The following is a 12,478-nucleotide window of genomic DNA, read 5'->3' as shown; positions in this document are numbered from 1 at the left end:
TCGAGCAGTTTACTGAAGACCTACAGCGGTAAGAGTAGGAAAGATGTTCCAAATTAAGGATATCTACCAGAAAATTATTGTATTTTTTATTTATTTCACCTTTATTTAACCAGGTAGGCCAGTTGAGAACAAGTTCTCATTTACAACTGTGAGCTGGCCAAGATAAAGCAAAGCAGTGCGACACAAACAACACAGAGTTACACATGGGATAAACAAACGTAGTCAATAACACAAAATAAAAATCTACATACAGTGAGTGCAAATGTAGTAAGATTAGGGAGTTAAGGCAATAAATAGACCATAGTGGCAAAATAATTACAATTTAGCAATTAAAACACTGGAGTGATAGATGTGCAGAAGATGAATGTGCAAGTAAAGATACTGGGGTGCAAAGGAGAAGAAAAAAAACAATATGGGGATGAGGTAGTTGGGTAGGCTATTTACATGGGCTGTGTACAGCTGCAATGATCGGTAAGCTGCCCTGACAGCAGATGCTTACAGTTAGTGAGGGAGATATAAGACTCCAGCTTCAGTGATTTTTGCAATTTGTTCCAGTCATTGGCAGCAGAGAACTGGAAAAAAAGGCAGCCAAAGGAGGAGTTGGCTTTGGGGATGAACAGTGAAATTGACTTTAGCAAGGCAGGGTAGGATAGATAAAGCTCTGTAACAGTTTGGGTCTAGAATGTCTCCCACTTTGAAGAGGGGGATGACCGCGGCAGCTTTCCAATCTTTAGGGATCTCGGACAATACGAAAGAGAGGTTGAACAGGCTAGTAATAGGGGTTGCAACAATTGCGACAGATTATTTTAGAAAGAGAGGGACAAGTTTGTCTGGCCCAGCTGATTTGTAGGGGTCCAGATTTTGCAGCTCTTTCAAAACATCAGCTATCTGAATTTGGGTGAAGAAGAAATGGGGGAGGCTTCGGCAAGTTGCTGTGGGGGGGTGCAGAGCTGTTAACCGGGGTAGGGGTAGCCAGGTGGAAAACATGGCCAGCCGTAGAAAAATGCTTGTTGAAATTCTCGATTACCGTAGATTTATCGGTGGTGACAGTGTTTCCTAGCCTCAGTGCAGTGGGCAGCTGGGAGGAGGTGCTCTTAATCTCCATGGACTTTACAGTGTCCCAGAACTTTTTTGCGTTTGTGCGACAGGATGCAAATTTCTGTTTGAAAAAGCTAGCCTTTGCTTTCCTAATTGCCTGTGTATATTGGTTCATAACTTCCCTGAAAAGTTGCACATCGCGGGGGCTATTCGATGCTAATGCAGTATGCCACAGGATGTTTTTGCGCTGGTCAGATGGTGAGAAAAGCACTTTTAAAGAACAGTAGGCATCCCCTACTGACGGAATGAGGTCAATATCCTTCCAGGATACCTTGGCCAGGTCGATTAGAAAGGCCTGCTCGCTGAAGTGTTTTAGGGAGCGTTTGACAGTGATGGGGGGTGGTTGTTTGACCGTGGACCCATTATGGACGCAGTCACTGAGGCAGTTATCGCTGAGATCCTGGTTGAAGACAGCAGAGGTGTATTTAGAAAGCCGGTTGGTCAGGATGATATATATGAGGGTGCCTGTGTTTACGGATTAAGGGTTGTACCTGGTAGGTTCCCTGATAATTTGTGTAAGATTGAGGGCATCTAGCTTAGATTGTATGACTGCTGGGGTGTTAAGCATATCCCAGAATAGGTCACCTGACAGAACGAACTCTGACGATAAAAGGGGTCAAATTAATTCACATATTGTGTCCAGGGCACAGCTGGGGGCTGAGGGGGTCTATAACAAGCGGCAACAGTGAGAGACTTATTTCTGGAAAGATGGATTTTAAAAGAAGAAGCTTGAACTGTTTGGGCACAGACCTGGATAGCATGACAGAACTCTCTGCAGTAGATTGCAACTCCACCCCCTTTGGCAGTTCTATCTTGGTGGAAAATGTTGTAGGTTGGGATGGAAATTTCAAAATTTTGGTGGCCTTCCTAAACCAAGATTCAGAGACGGCTAGGAAATCAGGGTTGGCTGAGTGTGCTAAAGCAGTGACTAAATCAAACTTAGGGAGGAGGCTTCTGATGTTAACATGCATGAAGCCAAGGCTTTTACGGTTACAGAAGTCAACAAATGATAGCACCTCTACATCACCAGAGGAACAGAGGAGTAGGATAAGGGTATGGCTAAAGGCTCTAAGAACTGGTTTTCTAGTGCAGTGGGGACAGAGAATAAAAGGAGTAGATTTCTGGGTGTGGTAGAATAGATTCAGGGCATAATGTACCGACAATGGTATGGTAGGATGTGAGTACAGTGGAGGTAAACCTAAGCGTTGAGTGACGATGAGAGAGGTTTCGTATCTGGAGGCACCAGTTAAGCCTCCACCATGTGTGTAGGGTGGGACAAAAGAGCCATCTAAGGCATTTTGAGCGGGACTGAGGGTTCTACAGTGAAATAAACAATAAGAACCAGCCAGGACAGCAGTAGACAAGGCATATTGACATTAGAGAGAGGCATAAAGCAATCACAGATGTTGATCAGGAGAGCTAAGACAACAACGGGTAAATGGTGATGAATGGGCAGAGGGGGTCAGTTAGGTACATATAGGACCGGAGTTCGAGGCTGGGGGAGACGGGTAAACAAAAATGAGGTACCATGTTATTGAAACAGTCCGGGGGGCATCAGCTGTGTAGCCGAGTGATCGTAGGGTCAAAAGAGCAGCAATAGGTGAGACAGGGTGCCGTTCGGTAGTCACTACTACGCTAGGCGAGCAGGGGACACAGTGTTCAGAAAAGCTAGCGGGCCGGTTCTTCGGAGATATCGTAACAGAATAGCCTGTTGAGATCACATCGGCAGTCCAGTCGTGATGGATCGGCGGGGCTCCAAGTCGACAATAAAGGGTCCAGGCCAATTGGCAAAGGAGGTATTGTAGCCCTAGAATTAGCTGGTATATGGGCCTAGCTCGAGGCTAGCTCAATGCTAGCTGGTGCTTGCTTCGGGACAGAGGCAGGAATCCATTGATGTGGTAAGAGAAGCAGTCCGATATGCTCTGGGTTGATGTCGCGCTGTGCAGACTGGCAGGTGTTGTCCGAGTTAAGGCTGGCTGGTGACTGAGAAAAAGGTGAAAACCGCTAGCCATGGCTAACAAAGACTGGTAGCTAGTTAGCTGGCTATCTCCTGATGGAAGTTCCAGTTATAAGGAATAAAAATAGCAGAACCGTACCACAATATTTAGTTCGTAGATAGAAAGTGAGATTAAGATACAAATGAAAAAGACTGCCTATTTACACGGGATACAACACTGGATAAGACAAAGACAAACACACATGTCCTACTGCTACACTATCTTGGAACATCAAGGCAAGTCAAGACAAAGGCAAGAATGGGTAAATGGTTAAAAAGTTCAATGTCTTGGTTGAATATTTGCAATGCGCAATTCAGTCATCATGGAATAGCCTACCTTGAAAATCTGACATTTCCTCTTGGCTATTTGGTACTTGAAAAATATTGAAGTTATGGTTCTCTAATATTATCCTGTGATTTCTGATTTGTTTTTTTGTGAGAGATGTAGCCGATTTAGTTGGTTTCCCGCTGTTTCGATTTTGTTGGTTTCCCGCCGTTTCAATTGAAGGGTGTTGCGCTAATCTGTTGAATCCTGCATAGGCTACTTGCTCAGCCTGCAAAATTAGATATTATCACCTGCTATTTAAACTATGAATGTGTAATTCGCTTTCCAGTCAGATCTTGACCCGGGCCAGTATTGTTTTCATTCGAGACAGTAGCTTTTAATTGGCACTGGCCTGGTGTGCCACTTGCAAATTTACCTGATTGTCGAGCACTAAGTAGTCTTCGAAATTTATATTAATTCCAAGGTTGTTCTCTGTATTTGTATCAGAATCAAGAAGCCTCCCACATTCAAATGGAAATGCACATGTTGCACATGTCGAATATGGGGCATCTTATTTCTCCAAATACCCATACTAGCATACTATTTACTCATCATCGCGTTCTATTTAGCAAGTTCTGTTTAGTAAAAAGTATGCAGTATGCTCACAACTCTATAGCGGCTCCATACTGGCTGAGTGTGTGGGGCGGGGCAGAGTGCGGGTTGACTTTACCAAATTCACCAGACAAACATCGCATTAAACAAGCCTGATAATAGCTCATTTCCAGTTTGATTAATTTCTCTATACTCTGAATAGAATAGGAATGGAGTTATAGGCCTACTCAGGCTGGTTATAGACAGACTATCACATTCTACCTGTACCGTAGTAGGCCATATAGCCCATCTAGCCTATTAAAAAGTTCTGAAGACAGGAACAGATAATTTGTTACCCTTACAACATATTTATAAATCAAAGCAAAGTGCTGTAACATATAGATGCAGCCTATCACAGTGCCATCCGTTTTGTCACCAAAGCCCCATATACTACCCACCACTGCGACCTGTACGCTCTCGTTGGATGGCCTTCACTTCATACTCGTCGCCAAACACACTGGCTCCAGGTCAACTACAAGTCTCTGCTAGGGTGACACTCTAGACCCAAACTGTTACAGACCTATATCCACCCTGCCCTGCCTTTCTAAAGTCTTCGAAAGCCAAGTTAACAAACAGATAACTGACCATTCCAAATCCCACCGTACCTTCTCTGCTGTGCAATCCGGTTTCCGAGCTGGTCACAGGTGCACCTCAGCCACGCTCAAGGTACTAAACGATATCATAACCGCCATTGATAAAAGACAGTACTGTGCAGCCGTCTTCATTGACCTGGCCAAGGCTTTCGACTCTGTCAATCACCATATTCTTATCGGCAGACTCAGCAGCCTTGGTTTCTCAAATGACTGCCTCGCCTGGTTCACCAACTACTTCTCAGATAGATTTCAGTGTGTCAAATCAGATGGCCTGTTGTCCGGACCTCTGCCAGTCTATGGGGGTACAACAGGTTTCAATTATAGGGCCGACTCTGTTTTCTTTGTATATATCAATGATGTCACTCTTGCTGCGGGTGATTCCTTGACCCACCTCTATGCAGACGACAAAATTCTGTATACATCTGGCCCTCCTTTGGACACTGTGTTATCAAACCACCAAACGAGCTTCTAAACCATACAATACTCATTCCGTGGCCTCCAACTGCTCTTAAATGATAGTAAAAGTAAATGCATGCTCTTCAACCGATCGCTGCCCACACCAGCCCACCTGACTAGCATCACTACTCCGGAAGGTTTTTTGACTTAGAATGTGTGGACAACTACAAATACCTAGGTGTCTGGCTAGACTGTAAACCCTCCTTCCAGATTCATATTAACTAGTTGGATATAGGGGGCGCTCTTTTAATTTTTGGATGAAAAACGTTCCCGTTTTAAACAAGATATTTTGTCACGAAAAGATGCTCGACTATGCATATAATTGACAGCTTTGGAAAGAAAACACCGTGACGTTTCCAAAACTGCAAAGATATTGTCTGTGAGTGCCACAGAACTGATGTTACAGGCGAAACCCAGATAACCCAGTGCCGCATTTTTTGAAACCGCCTCATGCCAATGACTCCTTATATGGCTGTGAAGGAGCTAGGAGTCAGCTTATGTTTTCCACGTTTTCCCCAAGGTGTCTACAGCATTGTGACGTATTTGTAGGCATATCATTGGAAGATTGACCATAAGAGACTACATCTACCAGGTGGTCGCTTGGTGTCCTCCGTTGCAATTATTGCGTAATCTCCAGCTGCAGTATTTTTCCGTTTTCTTCTGATGAGAAGCCAACTGCCACCACTGATAGATTATCGAATAGATATGTGAAAAACACCTTGAGGATTGATTCTAAACAACGTTCGCCATGTTTCTGTCGATATTATGGAGCTAATTTGGAAAAAAGTTTGGCGTTATAAGTGACTGCATTTTCCGGTGTTTTTCTTGGCCAAACGTGATGAACAAAACGGAGCTATTTCGTCTACACAAATAATATTTTTGGAAAAAATGAACATTTGCTATCTATCTAAGAGTCTCGTCATTGAAAACATCCGAAGTTCTTCAAAGGTAAATGATTTTATTTGAATGCTTTTCTTGTTTTTGTCAAAATGTTGCCTGCTGAATGCTAGGCTTAATGCTATGCTAGGCTATCAATACTCTTACACAAATGCTTGTGTAGCTTTGGTTGAAAAGCATATTTTGAAAATCTGAGATGACAGTGTTGTTACAAAAGGCTAAGCTTGTGTTTGAATATATTTATTTCATTTAATTTGCGATTTTCATGAATAGGAAACGTTGCGTTATGGTAATGAGCTTGAGGCTATGATTACGCTCCCGGATACGGGATTGCTCGACGCTAGAGGTTAAGCATCTCCAATCTAAAATTACATCTAGAATCGGCTTCCTATTTCACAAACAAAGCCCCATTCACTCATGCTGCTAAACATACCCTCGTAAAACGGACTATCCTACCGATCCTCGACTTCGGCGATGTCATTTACAAAATAGCCTCCAACACTCTACTCAGCCAACTGGATGCAGTCTATCACAGTGCCATCCGTTTTGTCACCAAAGCCCCATATACCACCCACCACTGCGACCTGTACGCTCTCGTCAGCTGGCCCTAGCTACATATTTGTCGCCAAACACACTGGCGCCAGGTCATCTATAAGTCTTTGCTAGGTAAAGCTACGCCTTATCTCAGCTCACTGGTCACCATAGCAACACCCACCTGTGGCACGCGCTCCAACAGGTATATCTCACTGGTCATCCCCAAAGCCAACTCCTCCTTTGGCCTCCTTTCCTTCCAGTTCTCTGCAGCCAAGGACTGGAACAAATTGCAAAAATCGCTGAAGTTGGAGACATATCTCCCTCACTAACTTTAAGCATCAGCTTTCTGAGCAGCTTACCGATCGCTGCAGCTGTACACAGCCCATCTGTAAATAGCCCATCCAACTACCTACCTCATCCCCATATTGTTTTTATTTACTTTTTTTGCTCTTTTGCACACACGTATTTCTACTTGCACATCATCATCTGCACATCTATTACTTCATTGTTAATTTGCTAAATTGTAATTACTCCGCTACTATGGCCTATTTATTGCCTTAACTCCTTTCTCCATTTGCACACACTGTATATAGATTTTACTATTGCGTTATTGACTGTACTTTTGTTCACCCATGTGTAACTCTGTGACGTTGTTTTTTGTCGCACTGCGTTGCTTTATCTTGGCCAGGTTGCAGTTGTAAATGAGAACTTGTTCTCAACTGGCCTACGTGGTTAAATAAAGGTGAAATCAAAAATAAATAAAAATATAAGAGTTCTGTTCATTTCCATTTAGAAGTGAGTATTGAGATTCAGATTTTGTTCTATATAATTACATTTCCCTTCCCTCTCTTTTTCCCCCTTGAAAGTGAACCTTTTGCACTGTAAAAACAACTTTTAAACCAACTTAAACAGAAACTTGAGTAAAACCGATTAAATATTCAGAGAGCAAAAACTAACTCGGAGAGACGGAGAGCAGCAGCAGAAGGTTGTGAATCAATAAGTCAGGTCCGATTTATCAGTCCATTGCAATTAACCTTTCAGTGACTGGCACACCGCTGTGCAGTCACTGTGATCTTCTAATGAAGGAGGGCATGTAAGTAAATGGACAATTGGCAATTAAACAGTATCTCATTAACTTGTAATTGTGGAGTGGCTGTGTGGAGAAATGTAAGGGGGCCACATGTTCGGTATAGATGACAGACACATCTTTGGCAGCGAAGGGTAACAGAGAAAGACAGTGTTTGTGCATTTGCTTTTGACAAGGACCCATAGGATGCAATATGTGGGGAATAGGGTGTCATTTGGGACACAGCCCTGGTGTGTATTGCATTGGATTCTAGGGTGGCCCAATCACAAAATGATGAATTCATCCCAACCAACCAATGAAAAGGAAATATGCCACAGTCACACTGCTCACAATGCAAATACATGGCATAGAGAGCGGCATTCCCGTGGGACCTGCGGGCACCGGCAGAGATCACTAAGTCGCGGTCTGCATTCTCCATGCTGTGGGCAGGAGTGGTCAGTCAGACTAAACGCTGTATTGTAACAAACATAACAAAATGGTATCTAAACGCAGGCAGTAGCACTATAGGTTCAGGGGTGTGTAATAAATATTTTAGCTATTTTCACTTTCACAATTATCGGCGCACTTGTTGGCGTTGGCGCGAAAGAGCTAGGTTTTGATGGATAAACAAGTAGTAGGTGTGTCGAGGCTTGGCCCCTCACTGACCAATCAGAATGTGCTCCATGGTGAAATACAGTGTCTTCGGAAAGTATTCAGACCCCTTGACCTTTTTCCCCCATTTCTCAGTTTGGCCGGGCAGCCAGCTCTAGAAAGGGTCTTGGTGGTTCCATACTTCTTCCATTTAAGAACGATGGAGGCCAATGTGTTCTTGGGGACCTTCAATGCTGTAGAAATGTTTTGGTACCCTTCCCCAGATCAGTGCCTCGACACAAACCTGTCTCGGACAATTCATTTGAACTCATGGATTGTTTTTTGCTCTGGCATGCATTGTCAACTGTGGGACCTTATATATACAGGTGTGTGCCTTTTCAAATCATGTTCAATCAATTAAATATACCACAGGTAGACTCCAATCGAGATGTTTCTACAACTCAAGGATAATCAATGGAAAAAGGATGCACCTGACCGCAAAGCAAAGGGTGTGATTACTTATGTAAATAAGATATTTCTGTGTTTTATTTTTAATAAATTTGCTAACATTTCTAAAAACCTGTTTTGGCTTTGTCATTATGGGGTATTGTGTGTAGATTGCTGAAATAATGTGTTTTAATACATTTTTGAATAAGGCTGTAATGTAACAAAATGTGGAAAAGTTAAGGGGTCTGAATACTTTTTGAAGGCACTGTATGTGTTTGTTTCAAGTTGTGTGTTTACAGTATTTTATGTATTGCCTTCGAATCAACTCCAATTCCAATGTTAGTCCTTTATAGTGTGTTAAATGGCTTACAGAAACAAAATAATATGGTAAATATGTTAACTTGGTAAATATGTAACTTGAACCCATTTGCAGTCCACATTGTTCTAAGTAATTGCATGGCTTCAATAGCATTAACACTGATATAGGTGCTAAGCCTACTGTAAATTGCATTATGGCAAACATTGTCAATAAGCAAGATGAAATTCATTATTGATGAGGTCTAAAAATTAAAAAGAATTTAAAAAAAACTTGTTTTAAATAGGCTATGTCACACTTACAGGCACCATCATTTCTCCCCATGGGCATATAATATTTAAACAACGCAGACTATGGAGGGTTGTATGCAAATCCAAACTTTTCACAGTAGATGGACAAAGATTCCATATAGATAGAAAGTGAGAATGTCCACTCACCGTTACACTGCTCCCAAATAGGCCTATGTTTTATGAAGATAATCAGAACCATCTTGCAGATCTGTACACAATGTACACATACATGTTATTCAATCATTGCACCCACACTGCTCACACACGCCAACAAGCAACTGCGTTGCCAGGCGCTAAAATAGAAGTTGCTTCTATTTGTAACGCAGAATGCAATGCAAGTCCTGCCTCTTCCACCTCCTAGTTGGCTTTTAGAAGCACATACCCACATGCCATCTTCTCATTGGTTATACCTACATGGGTGATTGAAAGATGAACTGAGGTCAGTTTTGGTAATACACCTTATTATGAAAGTTAGTTAGTAGTTAGTTGCCAATCGCCATGTATAAAGTCCAAAGAAGAAAAAGCCTAGAAGGAGGAGATGACTAGAAAGGATTCTGTTGACCGTTTAATGTGTGGATTAATTGTCGGAGTAGAGGACCTTGTGCATTTCAGTTAAAATAACAACTCAATGTTTATATCCCAGGACAAATGATCTAGCAACAGCAACTTAGCTAGCTAAATAGGACAAATTAGCTAGCAACTGCAAGCTAGCTAGCTAAATTGCATAAATGTTTATAATGCTTTTCAACCTATACCCAAAGTAATACAATTGGTTCAGAGTTCGTTTCGATATTTCAACCTGCGTGTGGTGATCGCGTTTGTTGTGGGGGGACAAAATCTATTTGCGCATGATGGCACACACGGACGCGCGGTTTGGGCATGGTGTAAGAAGATTGGTTGTAATAAAATTAAACGAAAAACAAGCAATATGTTTGTTTTTTAAACAATTACAAATGTAAAATGTAACGATATCATAAAATCGGCAGCCTAAAAAAGACACGGATTGCTTTTGAACCAGCCTTCGTTATGGTAGGCCTAAGGAAGGGCTTGGGTTTTGAACTTTTGAAATGGAAAATAAGTAATTGTTACAGATAACTTCTAAATATGAGGTTCAACAGTATTCACGGAGGTTCTCATGTCACATTTCATGATGGGCATGGACACGTAGCCTAAATCATAGCGAGGGTTTTACGCATGTCCATAATGGGACCTGCATGTATAAAATAATGTGGGCGTGCTTACAATGCATAGATAAAAAGGGAACGTCAGATCACTGTTTTAGTCCTCTCAAATGTTATGTTTTAATACAGCTTTGGTGATTAAGACTTATTTCCAGGCAGTCTCAAGAGCCAAACCCTTTATCAAGAGTATTGACTACTTTGCGATTGCATTGGGCATGACAAAAAAAGCCTTAATTGAGAGGAGGGGATAAATATAACAAATAACAAACAAATAAATAAAACAAAATGGAAAAAAACATAACTTTTTTATGTTTTTAAATACAATTTATACAGGCACCAAAAGCACATTAGGCTACTCTTGTTTAATGCGCATATGGGCACTGTGCGTCTCGTCTGGATAGGCTGGGTTTCCGCTGTCAAAATTCATGACATAAACAACTGCGTTACCACTAAAAACAGTTTTTGGTTGGTCTTAATAATCCCTACCAGCGCTGCCTGAAATTAGTGTACTGATGTTAGACAGGTAAATTGCCAAACCTGGCGTTGGGGCTGCAAAATGCCAGTGCACCAGTTTTTACATGACGAAATTGCAAACAAACATACTTTTGAAACTAGTGCCGCCTTAACGCCAGCCGAAAATAGAGCCCTTAATCTTAATGACCCACAGATTATTTCGAAACAGACTCATTGCAGGGACCACACAACTAATTGCTTCAGTAGAATAAACAAATGTACATATGAGTTGTATAAACAGTAACACACATTATTTGCATAATAAGCACAAATTTGTTTCAGAAATATTTTCCCTGTTTATGGGTTAATTTGCTTTATAGTGTATAATGCATGACCATATGGCAATGGTAATTCCTGTGCAAACACAGTGTCTGCTCTGATCTATAGAGCCCCACAATGGACGCATCATAATATCCATAAAACCTAGCGGTCAAACACGGAAATGGTTCCAATAGTTCACCAATCAGTTTTCCCATAGGGGATTTTAGAACAACTTCAAACAAGGTTTCATGTAGGTGGAGATTTTTTGATAACCCTGTAAATCTCTCTTGGACAAGGTAACTACCCTCATTACCAGATCCTCTTCTCCTTTAGGTCTATATTTAATCCCTTAATCCCTATATTTAATTCCCTTCTGAATTTCTAACAACTATATGAACGAAGTGAACTCTATTTCAATTCATGGTGTCAGAATGCTCTACTGTATTAAAGAAATTCAGAACTAACTTGTTAAATAATAAATGAATAAGCATATTTGTTTGACAAGAATGCACCTAGTCACCCATCAATCACATCAAACACCTGAGCTCCATAATTTTCATTGTTTTAAAGAAATCTAAATAGCGAACAATGCATACATATGCATAACATAAAATATAAGCAATTGACTTGAAGTAAACATGAAATGATTTATTCATCAATGCCACACACCTGGGACATCGAAGAGCACCATATGAACTATTATTACTATCCGAGAGCGAACAGATTCTTCTATGTTTCCCATTTTAGGAATTAGGCCAGCACAAATAATACAACATGTAAAGCAGCATATTGTGATTTTGGTAGGTGGGTTACAAATGGAGAAACTGGATGCTTACGGTAGGTTTTATATAAATTACTAGGTCAACTCCAGCACAATGAGAAACACAATTAACAGACTCAGAACAAGGAGCCATGCCTAAACGCAGCTATATCAACACCCTTCTTGTCAATTTTGCTGCTGTCAATTGTGAGCAGCACATTTACCACTGCATTCAGTCTGAACCCCAGATCAAGCAGGAGGACAGCATTACACAGGTGAGTCTAGACGTAATCAAATCAAGAAGAACAAGTGGAGGAAGCAGCATAGGGGAAATGGGTTAAGGTAGGGTGATGGAGAGTTCCAAAGTGTCCGAAATTGAGGGACCAAATGGCATAATGGCATAGTGTGGAATAAGGGGTAGCTAGAGAGATGGTTGGCCATGAAATAGACTAAAAATTGGGTGCTTCTGCACCCCTTTTAGGTCGTTGTCACAAATATCCAGCCCATGTCCAGTCATTCTCGGGGTCTCTGTGTGTGTCCCTCGACGTCATTCCGTCTCAGTT

The 12,478-nt window shown here is 41.6% G+C and overlaps 1 protein-coding gene across 1 annotated transcript in view; it reads right to left on the bottom strand.

Annotated features, from left to right (window-relative positions):
- The window catches only part of LOC110527653 (receptor-type tyrosine-protein phosphatase T), a 511,724-nt gene that overhangs the window by 445,005 nt on the left and 54,241 nt on the right, over positions 1–12,478 (bottom strand). The window lies entirely within an intron of this gene.

The sequence above is a fragment of the Oncorhynchus mykiss genome, chromosome 7 (assembly GCF_013265735.2).
Source record: "Oncorhynchus mykiss isolate Arlee chromosome 7, USDA_OmykA_1.1, whole genome shotgun sequence".
In the NCBI taxonomy this organism is placed as follows: domain Eukaryota; kingdom Metazoa; phylum Chordata; class Actinopteri; order Salmoniformes; family Salmonidae; genus Oncorhynchus; species Oncorhynchus mykiss.
The sequence above is the reverse complement of the archived record's forward strand: the minus strand, read 5'-3'. Positions and strand labels throughout refer to the sequence as shown.